Raw genomic sequence first — 17,500 nt, forward strand, 5'->3', positions numbered from 1 at the left:
GGGCTACCTTCCCCGGGCAGCGCGGGGTGGTTTTGTGGAAGTTTTTATTTCAGGGGGGGAGACGCTTTGTCATGCCCAGGGACACTTCCATAGGCCCGGGCATGAATCCCGGGCTCGAGTGGGTGAGATACTTCCATGTATTTTCAAAGTGCTTTTTTCACCCTTTCTGTGCAATTCCCGGGACGGCCAGCGGGGGGCGCATGTCCCCGGACCCCGGGACGACGTCCCCCTGGCCCGGGCTACCTTCCCCGGGCAGCGCGGGGTGGTTTTGTGGAAGTTTTTTTTTCAGGGGGGAAGACGCTTTGTCATGCCCAGGGACACTTCCATAGGCCCGGGCATGAATCCCGGGCTCGAGTGGGTGAGATACTTCCATGTATTTTCAAAGTGCTTTTTTCACCCTTTCTGTGCAATTCCCGGGACGGCCAGCGGGGGGCGCATGTCCCCGGACCCCGGGACGACGTCCCCCTGGCCCGGGCTACCTTCCCCGGGCAGCGCGGGGTGGTTTTGTGGAAGTTTTTTTTTTCAGGGGGGAAGACGCTTTGTCATGCCCAGGGACACTTCCATAGGCCCGGGCATGAATCCCGGGGAAGAGTGGGTGAGATACTTCCATGTATTTTCAAAGTGCTTTTTTCACCCTTTCTGTGCAATTCTCGGGTCGGCCAGCGGGGGGCACATGTCCCCGGACCCCGGGACGACGTCCCCCTGGCCCGGGCTACCTTCCCCGGGCAGCGCGGGGTGGTTTTGTGGAAGTTTATTTTTCAGGGGGGAAGACGCTTCAGCTTGCCCGGGGACACTTCCACAGCCCTGGGCATGAATCCCGGGGAAGAGTGGGTGAACAATTTCAAACTGTTTTCAGTGTTTTTTTCACCGATTAGATGCATTTCTCCGGGTGTCCAGCACGGGGCGCAGTCCCCCGGACCCGGGGGTGACCTCACCCAGGCCCGGGCTACCTCCCCCGGGCAGCGTGGGGGTGAAAATCTGGAACTTGTTTTTCCCGGGGGGAAGACGCTCGGACGTGCCCAGGGACACTTCCACAGCCCTGGGCATGAATCCCGGGGAAGAGTGGGCGAGCTGTTTCAAACTATTTTCAAAGTATTTTTTCACAGTTTGGATGCATTTCCCCGGGCGACCAGCGGGGGGCGCAGTGCCCCGGACCCGGGGGTGACCTCCCCCGGGCCTGGGCTACCTTCCCCGGGCATCGTGGGGAGGAAATATGGAACTTTTTTTTTTCAGGGGGGAAGAAGCTTCAGCTTGCCCGGGGACACTTCCACAGCCCTGGGCATGAATCCCGGGGAAGAGTGGGTGAACGATTTCAAACTATTTTCAAAGTATTTTTATCACCTTTTGGACGCATTTCCCCGGGTGTCCTGCGGGTGGCGCAGTTCCCCGGACCCGGGGGTGACCTCCCCCGGGCCCGGGCTACCTTCCCTGGGTAGCGTGGGGTGGAAATATGGAACTTTTTTTTTCAGGGGGGAAGACGCTTCTTCATGCCCGGGGACACTTCCATAGGCCCGGGCATGAATCCCGGGGAAGAGTGGGTGAGGAATCAAAGTATATTCAAAGTGCTTTTTTCACCCTTTCTGTGCAATTCTCAGGTCGGCCAGCGGGGGGCACATGTCCCCGGACCCCTGGACGACGTCCCCCTGGCCCGGGCTACCTTCCCTGGCCAGCGCGGGGTGGTTTTGTGGAAGTTTTTATTTCAGGGGGGGAAGACGCTTTGTCATGCCCGGGGACACTTCCATAGGCCAGGGCATGAATCCCGGGATCGAGTGGGTGAGGAATTTCAAAGTATTTTCAAAGTATTTTTTTCACCTTTTGGACGCAATTCCCCGGTTGTCCTGCGGGGGACGCCGGTCCCCAGACCCGGGGATGACCTCCCCCGGGCCTGGGCTACCTTCCCTGGGTAGCGGGGGGTGGAAATATGGAAGTTTTTTTTTCAGGGGGGAGGACGCTCGAACGTGCCCAGGGACACTTCCACAGCCCTGGGCATGAATCCCGGGGAAGAGTGGGTGAACGATTTCAAGATATTTTCTAAGTGCTTTTTTCACCTTTTGGATGCAATTCCCCGGGTGTCCTGCGGGTGGCGCAGTGCCCCGGACCCGGGGGTGACCTCCCCCGGGCCTGGGCTACCTTCCCTGGGTAGCGGGGGGTGGAAATATGGAAGTTTTTTTTTCAGGGGGGAGGACGCTCGAACGTGCCCAGGGACACTTCCACAGCCCTGGGCATGAATCCCGGGGAAGAGTGGGTGAACGATTTCAAGATATTTTCTAAGTGCTTTTTTCACCTTTTGGATGCAATTCCCCGGGTGTCCTGCGGGTGGCGCAGTGCCCCGGACCCGGGGGTGACCTCCCCCGGGCCTGGGCTACCTTCCCTGGGTAGCGTGGGGTGGAAATATGGAAGTTTTTTTTTCCCGGGGGGGCAGAAGCTTCAGCCTGCCCAGGGACACTTCCACAGCCCTGGGCATGAATCCCGGGGAAGAGTGGGTGAACGATTTCAAGATATTTTCTAAGTGCTTTTTTCACCTTTTGGATGCAATTCTCCGGGTGTCCTGCGGGGGGCGCAGTGCCCCGGACCCGGGGGTGACCTCCCCCGGGCCCGGGCTACCTTCCCTGGGTAGCGGGGGGTGGAAATATGGAAGTTTTTTTTTTCAGGGGGGCATAAGCTTCATCTTGCCCGGGGACACTTCCACAGCCCTGGGCATGAATCCCGGGGAAGAGTGGGTGAACAGTTTCAAACTGTTTTCAGTGTTTTTTTTCACCTTTTGGATGCATTTCTCCGGGTGTCCAGCACGGGGCGCAGTCCCCCGGACCCGGGGGTGACCTCAACCAGGCCCGGGCTACCTCCCCCGGGCAGCGTGGGGTGAAAATCTGGAACTTGTTTTTCCCGGGGGGGGAAGACGCTCGGACGTGCCCAGGGACACTTCCACAGCCCTGGGCATGAATCCCGGGGAAGAGTGGGCGAACGATTTCAAACTATTTTCAAAGTATTTTTTTCACCTTTTGGACGCAATTCCCCGGTTGTCCTGCGGGGGACGCAGTGCCCCGGACCCGGGGGTGACCTCCCCCGGGCCTGGGCTACCTCCCCCGGGCAGCGTGGGGTGGAAATATGGAAGTTTTTTTTTTCAGGGGGAAAAGACGCTTCTTCATGCCCGGGGACACTTCCATAGGCCCGGGCATGAATCCCGGGGAAGAGTGGGTGAGGAATCAAAGTATTTTCAAAGTGCTTTTTTCACCCTTTCTGTGCAATTCTCGGGTCGGCCAGCGGGGGGCACATGTCCCCGGACCCCGGGACGACGTCCCCCTGGCCCGGGCTACCTTCCCTGGGTAGCGTGGGGTGGAAATATGGAAGTTTTTTTTTTCAGGGGGAAAAGACGCTTCTTCATGCCCGGGGACACTTCCACAGCCCTGGGCATGAATCCTGGGGAAGAGTGGGTGAGAGGAATCAAAGTATTTTCAAAGTGCATTTTTACGGCTTGACTCCATTTCTCAATTCAAAGTGCTTTTTTTCTCACGGCTTGACTCCATTTCTCCGGGTGGCCAGCGGTGCCCCGGACCCAGGGGTGACCTCCCCCAGGCCCGGGCTACCTTCCCTGGGTAGCGTGGGGTGGAAATATGGAAGTTTTTTTTTTCAGGGGGGCAGAAGCTTCGGCTTGCCCGGGGACACTTCCACAGCCCTGGGCATGAATCCCGGGCTTGAGTGGGTGAGGAATTTTGAAGTATTTTCTAAGTGCTTTTTTCACCTTTTGGATGCAATTCTCCGGGTGTCCTGCGGGGGGCGCAGTGCCCCGGACCCGGGGGTGACCTTCCCCGGGCCTGGGCTACCTTCCCTGGGTAGCGGGGGGTGGAAATATGGAAGTTTTTTTTTTCCGGGGGGCAGAAGCTTCAGCCTGCCCAGGGACACTTCCACAGCCCTGGGCATGAATCCCGGGGAAGAGTGGGTGAACGGTTTCAAGATATTTTCTAAGTGCTTTTTTCACCCTTTCTGTGCAATTCTCGGGTCGGCCAGCGGGGGGCACATGTCCCCGGACCCGGGAGTGGCCTCCCCCGGGCCCGGGCTACCTTCCCCGGGCATCGTGGGGTGGAAATATGGAAGTTTTTTTTTTCCGGGGGGAAGACGCTCGGACGTGCCCAGGGACACTTCCACAGCCCTGGGCATGATTCCCGGGGAAGAGTGGGTGAACCATTTCAAACTGTTTTCAGTGTTTTTTTCACCTTTTGGATGCATTTCTCCGGGTGTCCAGCACGGGGCGCAGTCCCCCGGACCCGGGGGTGACCTCCCCCAGGCCCGGGCTACCTCCCCCGGGCAGCGTGGGGTGAAAATCTGGAACTTGTTTTTCCCGGGGGGGGAAGACGCTCGGACGTGCCCAGGGACACTTCCACAGCCCTGGGCATGAATCCCGGGCTCGAGTGGGTGAGGAATTTCAAAGTATTGTCAAAGTATTTTTTGCACCTTTTGGACGCAATTCCCCGGGCGACCAGCGGGGGGCGCAGTTCCCCGGACCCGGGGATGGACTCCCCCGGGCCCGGGCTACCTTCCCCGGGCATCGTGGGGTGGAAATATGGAACTTTTTTTTTTCCGGGGGGAAGACGCTCGGACGTGCCCAGGGACACTTCCACAGCCCTGGGCATGAATCCCGGGGAAGAGTGGGTGAACCATTTCAAACTGTTTTCAGTGTTTTTTTCTCCTTTTGGATGCATTTCTCCGGGTGTCCAGCACGGGGCGCAGTCCCCCGGACCCGGGGGTGACCTCCCCCAGGCCCGGGCTACCTCCCCCGGGCAGCGTGGGGTGAAAATCTGGAACTTGTTTTTCCCGGGGGGGGAAGACGCTCGGACGTGCCCAGGGACACTTCCACAGCCCTGGGCATGAATCCCGGGCTCGAGTGGGTAAGGAATTTCAAAGTATTTTCAAAGTATTTTTTTCACCTTTTGGACGCAATTCCCCGGGCGACCAGCGGGGGGCGCAGTTCCCCGGACCCGGGGGTGGCCTCCCCCGGGCCTGGGCTACCTTCCCCGGGCATCGTGGGGTGGAAATATGGAAGTTTTTTTTCCCGGGGGGAAGACGCTCGGACGTGCCCAGGGACACTTCCACAGCCCCGGGCATGAATCCCGGGGAAGAGTGGGAGAACGATTGAAACTATTTTCAAAGTGTTTTTTTCACCTTTTGCATGCATTTCCCCGGTTGTCCTGCGGGGGGCGCATTGCCCCGGACCCGTGGGTGACCTCCCGCGGGCCCGGGCTACCTTCCCCAGGCATCGTGGGGTGGAAATATGGAACTTTTTTTTTCAGGGGGGGAAGACGCTCGGACGTGCCCAGGGACACTTTCACAGACCCGGGCATGAATCCCGGGGAAGAGTGGGCGAACGATTTCAAACTATTTTCAAAGTATTTTTTGCACCTTTTGGACGCAATTCCCCGGGCGACCAGCGGGGGGCGCAGTTCCCCGGACCCGGGGATGGACTCCCCCGGGCCCGGGCTACCTTCCCCGGGCATCGTGGGGTGGAAATATGGAACTTTTTTTTTTCCGGGGGGAAGACGCTCGGACGTGCCCAGGGACACTTCCACAGCCCTGGGCATGAATCCCGGGGAAGAGTGGGTGAACCATTTCAAACTGTTTTCAGTGTTTTTTTCTCCTTTTGGATGCATTTCTCCGGGTGTCCAGCACGGGGCGCAGTCCCCCGGACCCGGGGGTGACCTCCCCCAGGCCCGGGCTACCTCCCCCGGGCAGCGTGGGGTGAAAATCTGGAACTTGTTTTTCCCGGGGGGGGAAGACGCTCGGACGTGCCCAGGGACACTTCCACAGCCCTGGGCATGAATCCCGGGCTCGAGTGGGTAAGGAATTTCAAAGTATTTTCAAAGTATTTTTTTCACCTTTTGGACGCAATTCCCCGGGCGACCAGCGGGGGGCGCAGTTCCCCGGACCCGGGGGTGGCCTCCCCCGGGCCTGGGCTACCTTCCCCGGGCATCGTGGGGTGGAAATATGGAAGTTTTTTTTCCCGGGGGGAAGACGCTCGGACGTGCCCAGGGACACTTCCACAGACCCGGGCATGAATCCCGGGGAAGAGTGGGCGAACGATTTCAAACTATTTTCAAAGTATTTTTTGCACCTTTTGGACGCAATTCCCCGGGCGACCAGCGGGGGGCGCAGTTCCCCGGACCCGGGGATGGACTCCCCCGGGCCCGGGCTACCTTCCCCGGGCATCGTGGGGTGGAAATATGGAACTTTTTTTTTTCCGGGGGGAAGACGCTCGGACGTGCCCAGGGACACTTCCACAGCCCTGGGCATGAATCCCGGGGAAGAGTGGGTGAACCATTTCAAACTGTTTTCAGTGTTTTTTTCTCCTTTTGGATGCATTTCTCCGGGTGTCCAGCACGGGGCGCAGTCCCCCGGACCCGGGGGTGACCTCCCCCAGGCCCGGGCTACCTCCCCCGGGCAGCGTGGGGTGAAAATCTGGAACTTGTTTTTCCCGGGGGGGGAAGACGCTCGGACGTGCCCAGGGACACTTCCACAGCCCTGGGCATGAATCCCGGGCTCGAGTGGGTAAGGAATTTCAAAGTATTTTCAAAGTATTTTTTTCACCTTTTGGACGCAATTCCCCGGGCGACCAGCGGGGGGCGCAGTTCCCCGGACCCGGGGGTGGCCTCCCCCGGGCCTGGGCTACCTTCCCCGGGCATCGTGGGGTGGAAATATGGAAGTTTTTTTTCCCGGGGGGAAGACGCTCGGACGTGCCCAGGGACACTTCCACAGCCCCGGGCATGAATCCCGGGGAAGAGTGGGAGAACGATTGAAACTATTTTCAAAGTGTTTTTTTCACCTTTTGCATGCATTTCCCCGGTTGTCCTGCGGGGGGCGCATTGCCCCGGACCCGTGGGTGACCTCCCGCGGGCCCGGGCTACCTTCCCCAGGCATCGTGGGTGGAAATATGGAACTTGTTTTTCCCGGGGGGGGAAGACGCTCGGACGTGCCCAGGGACACTTCCACAGACCCGGGCATGAATCCCGGGGAAGAGTGGGCGAACGATTTCAAACTATTTTCAAAGTATTTTTTGCACCTTTTGGACGCAATTCCCCGGGCGACCAGCGGGGGGCGCAGTTCCCCGGACCCGGGGATGGACTCCCCCGGGCCCGGGCTACCTTCCCCGGGCATCGTGGGGTGGAAATATGGAACTTTTTTTTTTCCGGGGGGAAGACGCTCGGACGTGCCCAGGGACACTTCCACAGCCCTGGGCATGAATCCCGGGCTCGAGTGGGTAAGGAATTTCAAAGTATTTTCAAAGTATTTTTTTCACCTTTTGGACGCAATTCCCCGGGCGACCAGCGGGGGGCGCAGTTCCCCGGACCCGGGGGTGGCCTCCCCCGGGCCTGGGCTACCTTCCCCGGGCATCGTGGGGTGGAAATATGGAAGTTTTTTTTCCCGGGGGGAAGACGCTCGAACTTACCCAGGGACACTTCCACAGCCCTGGGCATGAATCCCGGGGAAGAGTGGGTGAACCATTTCAAACTGTTTTCAGTGTTTTTTTCTCCTTTTGGATGCATTTCTCCGGGTGTCCAGCACGGGGCGCAGTCCCCCGGACCCGGGGGTGACCTCCCCCGAGCCCGGGCTACCTTCCCTGGGTAGCGTGGGGTGGAAATATGGAAGTTTTTTTTTTCCCGGGGGGAAGACGCTCGGACGTGCCCAGGGACACTTCCACAGCCCCGGGCATGAATCCCGGGGAAGAGTGGGTGAACCATTTCAAACTGTTTTCAGTGTTTTTTTCACCTTTTGGATGCATTTCTCCGGGTGTCCAGCACGAGGCGCAGTCCCCCGGACCCGGGGGTGACCTCCCCCAGGCCCGGGCTACCTCCCCCGGGCAGCGTGGGGTGAAAATCTGGAACTTGTTTTTCCCGGGGGGGAAGACGCTCGGACGTGCCCAGGGACACTTCCACAGCCCTGGGCATGAATCCCGGGGAAGAGTGGGCGAACAATTTCAAAGTATTTTCAAAGTATTTTTTTCACCTTTTGGACGCAATTCCCCGGGCGACCAGTGGGAGGCGCAGTTCCCCGGACCCGGGGATGGACTCCCCCGGGCCCGGGCTACCTTCCCCGGGCATCGTGGGGTGGAAATATGGAAGTTTTTTTTTCCCGGGGGGAAGACGCTCGAACTTACCCAGGGACACTTCCACAGCCCTGGGCATGAATCCCGGGGAAGAGTGGGAGAACGATTGAAGCTATTTTCAAAGTGTTTTTTCACCTTTTGGACGCTATTCCCCGGTTGTCCTGCGGGGGACGCAGTGCCCCGGACCCGGGGGTGACCTCCCCCGGGCCCGGGCTACCTTCCCTGGGTAGCGTGGGCTGGAAATCTGGAACTTTTTTTCCCCGGGGGGAAGACCTTCGAACGTGCCCAGGGACACTTCCACAGCCCTGGGCATGAATCCTGGGCTCGAGTGGGTGAGGAATTTCAAAGTATTTTCAAAGTGCTTTTTTTCACCTTTCGGATGCAATTCCCCGGTCGACCAGCGGGGGGCGCCGGTCCCCGGACCCGGGGGTGGCCTCCCCCGGGCCCGGGCTACCTTCCCTGGGCAGCGTGGGGTGGAAATCTGGAATTTTTTTTTTCCCGGGGGGTGGACGCTCGGAAGTGCCCAGGGACACTTCCACAGCCCTGGGCATGAATCCCGGGGAAGAGTGGGTGAACCATTTCAAACTGTTTTCAGTGTTTTTTTCTCCTTTTGGATGCATTTCTCCGGGTGTCCAGCACGGGGCGCAGTCCCCCGGACCCGGGGGTGACCTCCCCCAGGCCCGGGCTACCTCCCCCGGGCATCGTGGGGTGGAAATCTGGAAGTTTTTTTTTCCCGGGGGGTGGACGCTCGGACGTGCCCAGGGACACTTCCACAGCCCTGGGCATGAATCCCGGGGAAGAGTGGGTGAACGGTTTCAAGATATTTTCTAAGTGCTTTTTTCACCCTTTCTGTGCAATTCTCGGGTCGGCCAGCGGGGGGCACATGTCCCCGGACCCGGGAGTGGCCTCCCCCGGGCCCGGGCTACCTTCCCCGGGCATCGTGGGGTGGAAATATGGAAGTTTTTTTTTTCCGGGGGGAAGACGCTCGGACGTGCCCAGGGACACTTCCACAGCCCTGGGCATGATTCCCGGGGAAGAGTGGGTGAACCATTTCAAACTGTTTTCAGTGTTTTTTCACCTTTTGGATGCATTTCTCCGGGTGTCCAGCACGGGGCGCAGTCCCCCGGACCCGGGGGTGACCTCCCCCAGGCCCGGGCTACCTCCCCCGGGCAGCGTGGGGTGAAAATCTGGAACTTGTTTTTCCCGGGGGGGGAAGACGCTCGGACGTGCCCAGGGACACTTCCACAGCCCTGGGCATGAATCCCGGGCTCGAGTGGGTGAGGAATTTCAAAGTATTGTCAAAGTATTTTTTGCACCTTTTGGACGCAATTCCCCGGGCGACCAGCGGGGGGCGCAGTTCCCCGGACCCGGGGATGGACTCCCCCGGGCCCGGGCTACCTTCCCCGGGCATCGTGGGGTGGAAATATGGAACTTTTTTTTTTCCGGGGGGAAGACGCTCGGACGTGCCCAGGGACACTTCCACAGCCCTGGGCATGAATCCCGGGGAAGAGTGGGTGAACCATTTCAAACTGTTTTCAGTGTTTTTTTCTCCTTTTGGATGCATTTCTCCGGGTGTCCAGCACGGGGCGCAGTCCCCCGGACCCGGGGGTGACCTCCCCCAGGCCCGGGCTACCTCCCCCGGGCAGCGTGGGGTGAAAATCTGGAACTTGTTTTTCCCGGGGGGGGAAGACGCTCGGACGTGCCCAGGGACACTTCCACAGCCCTGGGCATGAATCCCGGGCTCGAGTGGGTAAGGAATTTCAAAGTATTTTCAAAGTATTTTTTTCACCTTTTGGACGCAATTCCCCGGGCGACCAGCGGGGGGCGCAGTTCCCCGGACCCGGGGGTGGCCTCCCCCGGGCCTGGGCTACCTTCCCCGGGCATCGTGGGGTGGAAATATGGAAGTTTTTTTTCCCGGGGGGAAGACGCTCGGACGTGCCCAGGGACACTTCCACAGCCCCGGGCATGAATCCCGGGGAAGAGTGGGAGAACGATTGAAACTATTTTCAAAGTGTTTTTTTCACCTTTTGCATGCATTTCCCCGGTTGTCCTGCGGGGGGCGCATTGCCCCGGACCCGTGGGTGACCTCCCGCGGGCCCGGGCTACCTTCCCCAGGCATCGTGGGGTGGAAATATGGAACTTTTTTTTTCAGGGGGGGAAGACGCTCGGACGTGCCCAGGGACACTTCCACAGACCCGGGCATGAATCCCGGGGAAGAGTGGGCGAACGATTTCAAACTATTTTCAAAGTATTTTTTGCACCTTTTGGACGCAATTCCCCGGGCGACCAGCGGGGGGCGCAGTTCCCCGGACCCGGGGATGGACTCCCCCGGGCCCGGGCTACCTTCCCCGGGCATCGTGGGGTGGAAATATGGAACTTTTTTTTTTCCGGGGGGAAGACGCTCGGACGTGCCCAGGGACACTTCCACAGCCCTGGGCATGAATCCCGGGGAAGAGTGGGTGAACCATTTCAAACTGTTTTCAGTGTTTTTTTCTCCTTTTGGATGCATTTCTCCGGGTGTCCAGCACGGGGCGCAGTCCCCCGGACCCGGGGGTGACCTCCCCCAGGCCCGGGCTACCTCCCCCGGGCAGCGTGGGGTGAAAATCTGGAACTTGTTTTTCCCGGGGGGGGAAGACGCTCGGACGTGCCCAGGGACACTTCCACAGCCCTGGGCATGAATCCCGGGCTCGAGTGGGTAAGGAATTTCAAAGTATTTTCAAAGTATTTTTTTCACCTTTTGGACGCAATTCCCCGGGCGACCAGCGGGGGGCGCAGTTCCCCGGACCCGGGGGTGGCCTCCCCCGGGCCTGGGCTACCTTCCCCGGGCATCGTGGGGTGGAAATATGGAAGTTTTTTTTCCCGGGGGGAAGACGCTCGGACGTGCCCAGGGACACTTCCACAGCCCCGGGCATGAATCCCGGGGAAGAGTGGGAGAACGATTGAAACTATTTTCAAAGTGTTTTTTTCACCTTTTGCATGCATTTCCCCGGTTGTCCTGCGGGGGGCGCATTGCCCCGGACCCGTGGGTGACCTCCCGCGGGCCCGGGCTACCTTCCCCAGGCATCGTGGGGTGGAAATATGGAACTTTTTTTTTCAGGGGGGGAAGACGCTCGGACGTGCCCAGGGACACTTTCACAGACCCGGGCATGAATCCCGGGGAAGAGTGGGCGAACGATTTCAAACTATTTTCAAAGTATTTTTTGCACCTTTTGGACGCAATTCCCCGGGCGACCAGCGGGGGGCGCAGTTCCCCGGACCCGGGGATGGACTCCCCCGGGCCCGGGCTACCTTCCCCGGGCATCGTGGGGTGGAAATATGGAACTTTTTTTTTTCCGGGGGGAAGACGCTCGGACGTGCCCAGGGACACTTCCACAGCCCTGGGCATGAATCCCGGGGAAGAGTGGGTGAACCATTTCAAACTGTTTTCAGTGTTTTTTTCTCCTTTTGGATGCATTTCTCCGGGTGTCCAGCACGGGGCGCAGTCCCCCGGACCCGGGGGTGACCTCCCCCAGGCCCGGGCTACCTCCCCCGGGCAGCGTGGGGTGAAAATCTGGAACTTGTTTTTCCCGGGGGGGGAAGACGCTCGGACGTGCCCAGGGACACTTCCACAGCCCTGGGCATGAATCCCGGGCTCGAGTGGGTAAGGAATTTCAAAGTATTTTCAAAGTATTTTTTTCACCTTTTGGACGCAATTCCCCGGGCGACCAGCGGGGGGCGCAGTTCCCCGGACCCGGGGGTGGCCTCCCCCGGGCCTGGGCTACCTTCCCCGGGCATCGTGGGGTGGAAATATGGAAGTTTTTTTTCCCGGGGGGAAGACGCTCGGACGTGCCCAGGGACACTTCCACAGCCCCGGGCATGAATCCCGGGGAAGAGTGGGAGAACGATTGAAACTATTTTCAAAGTGTTTTTTTCACCTTTTGCATGCATTTCCCCGGTTGTCCTGCGGGGGGCGCATTGCCCCGGACCCGTGGGTGACCTCCCGCGGGCCCGGGCTACCTTCCCCAGGCATCGTGGGGTGGAAATATGGAACTTTTTTTTTCAGGGGGGGAAGACGCTCGGACGTGCCCAGGGACACTTCCACAGACCCGGGCATGAATCCCGGGGAAGAGTGGGCGAACGATTTCAAACTATTTTCAAAGTATTTTTTGCACCTTTTGGACGCAATTCCCCGGGCGACCAGCGGGGGGCGCAGTTCCCCGGACCCGGGGATGGACTCCCCCGGGCCCGGGCTACCTTCCCCGGGCATCGTGGGGTGGAAATATGGAACTTTTTTTTTTCCGGGGGGAAGACGCTCGGACGTGCCCAGGGACACTTCCACAGCCCTGGGCATGAATCCCGGGGAAGAGTGGGTGAACCATTTCAAACTGTTTTCAGTGTTTTTTTCTCCTTTTGGATGCATTTCTCCGGGTGTCCAGCACGGGGCGCAGTCCCCCGGACCCGGGGGTGACCTCCCCCAGGCCCGGGCTACCTCCCCCGGGCAGCGTGGGGTGAAAATCTGGAACTTGTTTTTCCCGGGGGGGGAAGACGCTCGGACGTGCCCAGGGACACTTCCACAGCCCTGGGCATGAATCCCGGGCTCGAGTGGGTAAGGAATTTCAAAGTATTTTCAAAGTATTTTTTTCACCTTTTGGACGCAATTCCCCGGGCGACCAGCGGGGGGCGCAGTTCCCCGGACCCGGGGGTGGCCTCCCCCGGGCCTGGGCTACCTTCCCCGGGCATCGTGGGGTGGAAATATGGAAGTTTTTTTTCCCGGGGGGAAGACGCTCGGACGTGCCCAGGGACACTTCCACAGCCCTGGGCATGAATCCCGGGGAAGAGTGGGTGAACCATTTCAAACTGTTTTCAGTGTTTTTTTCTCCTTTTGGATGCATTTCTCCGGGTGTCCAGCACGGGGCGCAGTCCCCCGGACCCGGGGGTGACCTCCCCCAGGCCCGGGCTACCTCCCCCGGGCAGCGTGGGGTGAAAATCTGGAACTTGTTTTTCCCGGGGGGGGAAGACGCTCGGACGTGCCCAGGGACACTTCCACAGCCCTGGGCATGAATCCCGGGCTCGAGTGGGTAAGGAATTTCAAAGTATTTTCAAAGTATTTTTTTCACCTTTTGGACGCAATTCCCCGGGCGACCAGCGGGGGGCGCAGTTCCCCGGACCCGGGGGTGGCCTCCCCCGGGCCTGGGCTACCTTCCCCGGGCATCGTGGGGTGGAAATATGGAAGTTTTTTTTCCCGGGGGGAAGACGCTCGGACGTGCCCAGGGACACTTCCACAGCCCCGGGCATGAATCCCGGGGAAGAGTGGGAGAACGATTGAAACTATTTTCAAAGTGTTTTTTTCACCTTTTGCATGCATTTCCCCGGTTGTCCTGCGGGGGGCGCATTGCCCCGGACCCGTGGGTGACCTCCCGCGGGCCCGGGCTACCTTCCCCAGGCATCGTGGGGTGGAAATATGGAACTTTTTTTTTCAGGGGGGGAAGACGCTCGGACGTGCCCAGGGACACTTCCACAGACCCGGGCATGAATCCCGGGGAAGAGTGGGCGAACGATTTCAAACTATTTTCAAAGTATTTTTTGCACCTTTTGGACGCAATTCCCCGGGCGACCAGCGGGGGGCGCAGTTCCCCGGACCCGGGGATGGACTCCCCCGGGCCCGGGCTACCTTCCCCGGGCATCGTGGGGTGGAAATATGGAACTTTTTTTTTTCCGGGGGGAAGACGCTCGGACGTGCCCAGGGACACTTCCACAGCCCTGGGCATGAATCCCGGGGAAGAGTGGGTGAACCATTTCAAACTGTTTTCAGTGTTTTTTTCTCCTTTTGGATGCATTTCTCCGGGTGTCCAGCACGGGGCGCAGTCCCCCGGACCCGGGGGTGACCTCCCCCAGGCCCGGGCTACCTCCCCCGGGCAGCGTGGGGTGAAAATCTGGAACTTGTTTTTCCCGGGGGGGGAAGACGCTCGGACGTGCCCAGGGACACTTCCACAGCCCTGGGCATGAATCCCGGGCTCGAGTGGGTAAGGAATTTCAAAGTATTTTCAAAGTATTTTTTTCACCTTTTGGACGCAATTCCCCGGGCGACCAGCGGGGGGCGCAGTTCCCCGGACCCGGGGGTGGCCTCCCCCGGGCCTGGGCTACCTTCCCCGGGCATCGTGGGGTGGAAATATGGAAGTTTTTTTTCCCGGGGGGAAGACGCTCGGACGTGCCCAGGGACACTTCCACAGCCCCGGGCATGAATCCCGGGGAAGAGTGGGAGAACGATTGAAACTATTTTCAAAGTGTTTTTTTCACCTTTTGCATGCATTTCCCCGGTTGTCCTGCGGGGGGCGCATTGCCCCGGACCCGTGGGTGACCTCCCGCGGGCCCGGGCTACCTTCCCCAGGCATCGTGGGGTGGAAATATGGAACTTTTTTTTTCAGGGGGGGAAGACGCTCGGACGTGCCCAGGGACACTTCCACAGACCCGGGCATGAATCCCGGGGAAGAGTGGGCGAACGATTTCAAACTATTTTCAAAGTATTTTTTGCACCTTTTGGACGCAATTCCCCGGGCGACCAGCGGGGGGCGCAGTTCCCCGGACCCGGGGATGGACTCCCCCGGGCCCGGGCTACCTTCCCCGGGCATCGTGGGGTGGAAATATGGAACTTTTTTTTTTCCGGGGGGAAGACGCTCGGACGTGCCCAGGGACACTTCCACAGCCCTGGGCATGAATCCCGGGGAAGAGTGGGTGAACCATTTCAAACTGTTTTCAGTGTTTTTTTCTCCTTTTGGATGCATTTCTCCGGGTGTCCAGCACGGGGCGCAGTCCCCCGGACCCGGGGGTGACCTCCCCCAGGCCCGGGCTACCTCCCCCGGGCAGCGTGGGGTGAAAATCTGGAACTTGTTTTTCCCGGGGGGGGAAGACGCTCGGACGTGCCCAGGGACACTTCCACAGCCCTGGGCATGAATCCCGGGCTCGAGTGGGTAAGGAATTTCAAAGTATTTTCAAAGTATTTTTTTCACCTTTTGGACGCAATTCCCCGGGCGACCAGCGGGGGGCGCAGTTCCCCGGACCCGGGGGTGGCCTCCCCCGGGCCTGGGCTACCTTCCCCGGGCATCGTGGGGTGGAAATATGGAAGTTTTTTTTCCCGGGGGGAAGACGCTCGGACGTGCCCAGGGACACTTCCACAGACCCGGGCATGAATCCCGGGGAAGAGTGGGCGAACGATTTCAAACTATTTTCAAAGTATTTTTTGCACCTTTTGGACGCAATTCCCCGGGCGACCAGCGGGGGGCGCAGTTCCCCGGACCCGGGGATGGACTCCCCCGGGCCCGGGCTACCTTCCCCGGGCATCGTGGGGTGGAAATATGGAACTTTTTTTTTTCCGGGGGGAAGACGCTCGGACGTGCCCAGGGACACTTCCACAGCCCTGGGCATGAATCCCGGGGAAGAGTGGGTGAACCATTTCAAACTGTTTTCAGTGTTTTTTTCTCCTTTTGGATGCATTTCTCCGGGTGTCCAGCACGGGGCGCAGTCCCCCGGACCCGGGGGTGACCTCCCCCAGGCCCGGGCTACCTCCCCCGGGCAGCGTGGGGTGAAAATCTGGAACTTGTTTTTCCCGGGGGGGGAAGACGCTCGGACGTGCCCAGGGACACTTCCACAGCCCTGGGCATGAATCCCGGGCTCGAGTGGGTAAGGAATTTCAAAGTATTTTCAAAGTATTTTTTTCACCTTTTGGACGCAATTCCCCGGGCGACCAGCGGGGGGCGCAGTTCCCCGGACCCGGGGGTGGCCTCCCCCGGGCCTGGGCTACCTTCCCCGGGCATCGTGGGGTGGAAATATGGAAGTTTTTTTTCCCGGGGGGAAGACGCTCGGACGTGCCCAGGGACACTTCCACAGCCCCGGGCATGAATCCCGGGGAAGAGTGGGAGAACGATTGAAACTATTTTCAAAGTGTTTTTTTCACCTTTTGCATGCATTTCCCCGGTTGTCCTGCGGGGGGCGCATTGCCCCGGACCCGTGGGTGACCTCCCGCGGGCCCGGGCTACCTTCCCCAGGCATCGTGGGGTGGAAATATGGAACTTTTTTTTTCAGGGGGGGAAGACGCTCGGACGTGCCCAGGGACACTTCCACAGACCCGGGCATGAATCCCGGGGAAGAGTGGGCGAACGATTTCAAACTATTTTCAAAGTATTTTTTGCACCTTTTGGACGCAATTCCCCGGGCGACCAGCGGGGGGCGCAGTTCCCCGGACCCGGGGATGGACTCCCCCGGGCCCGGGCTACCTTCCCCGGGCATCGTGGGGTGGAAATATGGAACTTTTTTTTTTCCGGGGGGAAGACGCTCGGACGTGCCCAGGGACACTTCCACAGCCCTGGGCATGAATCCCGGGGAAGAGTGGGTGAACCATTTCAAACTGTTTTCAGTGTTCTTTTCTCCTTTTGGATGCATTTCTCCGGGTGTCCAGCACGGGGCGCAGTCCCCCGGACCCGGGGGTGACCTCCCCCGAGCCCGGGCTACCTTCCCTGGGTAGCGTGGGGTGGAAATATGGAAGTTTTTTTTTTCCCGGGGGGAAGACGCTCGGACGTGCCCAGGGACACTTCCACAGCCCCGGGCATGAATCCCGGGGAAGAGTGGGTGAACCATTTCAAACTGTTTTCAGTGTTTTTTTCACCTTTTGGATGCATTTCTCCGGGTGTCCAGCACGAGGCGCAGTCCCCCGGACCCGGCCTCCCCCAGGCCCGGGCTACCTCCCCCGGGCAGCGTGGGGTGAAAATCTGGAACTTGTTTTTCCCGGGGGGGAAGACGCTCGGACGTGCCCAGGGACACTTCCACAGCCCTGGGCATGAATCCCGGGGAAGAGTGGGCGAACAATTTCAAAGTATTTTCAAAGTATTTTTTTCACCTTTTGGACGCAATTCCCCGGGCGACCAGTGGGAGGCGCAGTTCCCCGGACCCGGGGATGGACTCCCCCGGGCCCGGGCTACCTTCCCCGGGCATCGTGGGGTGGAAATATGGAAGTTTTTTTTTCCCGGGGGGAAGACGCTCGAACTTACCCAGGGACACTTCCACAGCCCTGGGCATGAATCCCGGGGAAGAGTGGGAGAACGATTGAAGCTATTTTCAAAGTGTTTTTTCACCTTTTGGACGCTATTCCCCGGTTGTCCTGCGGGGGACGCAGTGCCCCGGACCCGGGGGTGACCTCCCCCGGGCCCGGGCTACCTTCCCTGGGTAGCGTGGGCTGGAAATCTGGAACTTTTTTTCCCCGGGGGGAAGACCTTCGAACGTGCCCAGGGACACTTCCACAGCCCTGGGCATGAATCCTGGGCTCGAGTGGGTGAGGAATTTCAAAGTATTTTCAAAGTGCTTTTTTTCACCTTTCGGATGCAATTCCCCGGTCGACCAGCGGGGGGCGCCGGTCCCCGGACCCGGGGGTGGCCTCCC

This window comes from Crinia signifera, unplaced genomic scaffold, assembly GCF_055691185.1.
Source record: "Crinia signifera unplaced genomic scaffold, ASM5569118v1 HAP2_SCAFFOLD_265, whole genome shotgun sequence".
In the NCBI taxonomy this organism is placed as follows: Eukaryota; Metazoa; Chordata; class Amphibia; order Anura; family Myobatrachidae; genus Crinia; species Crinia signifera.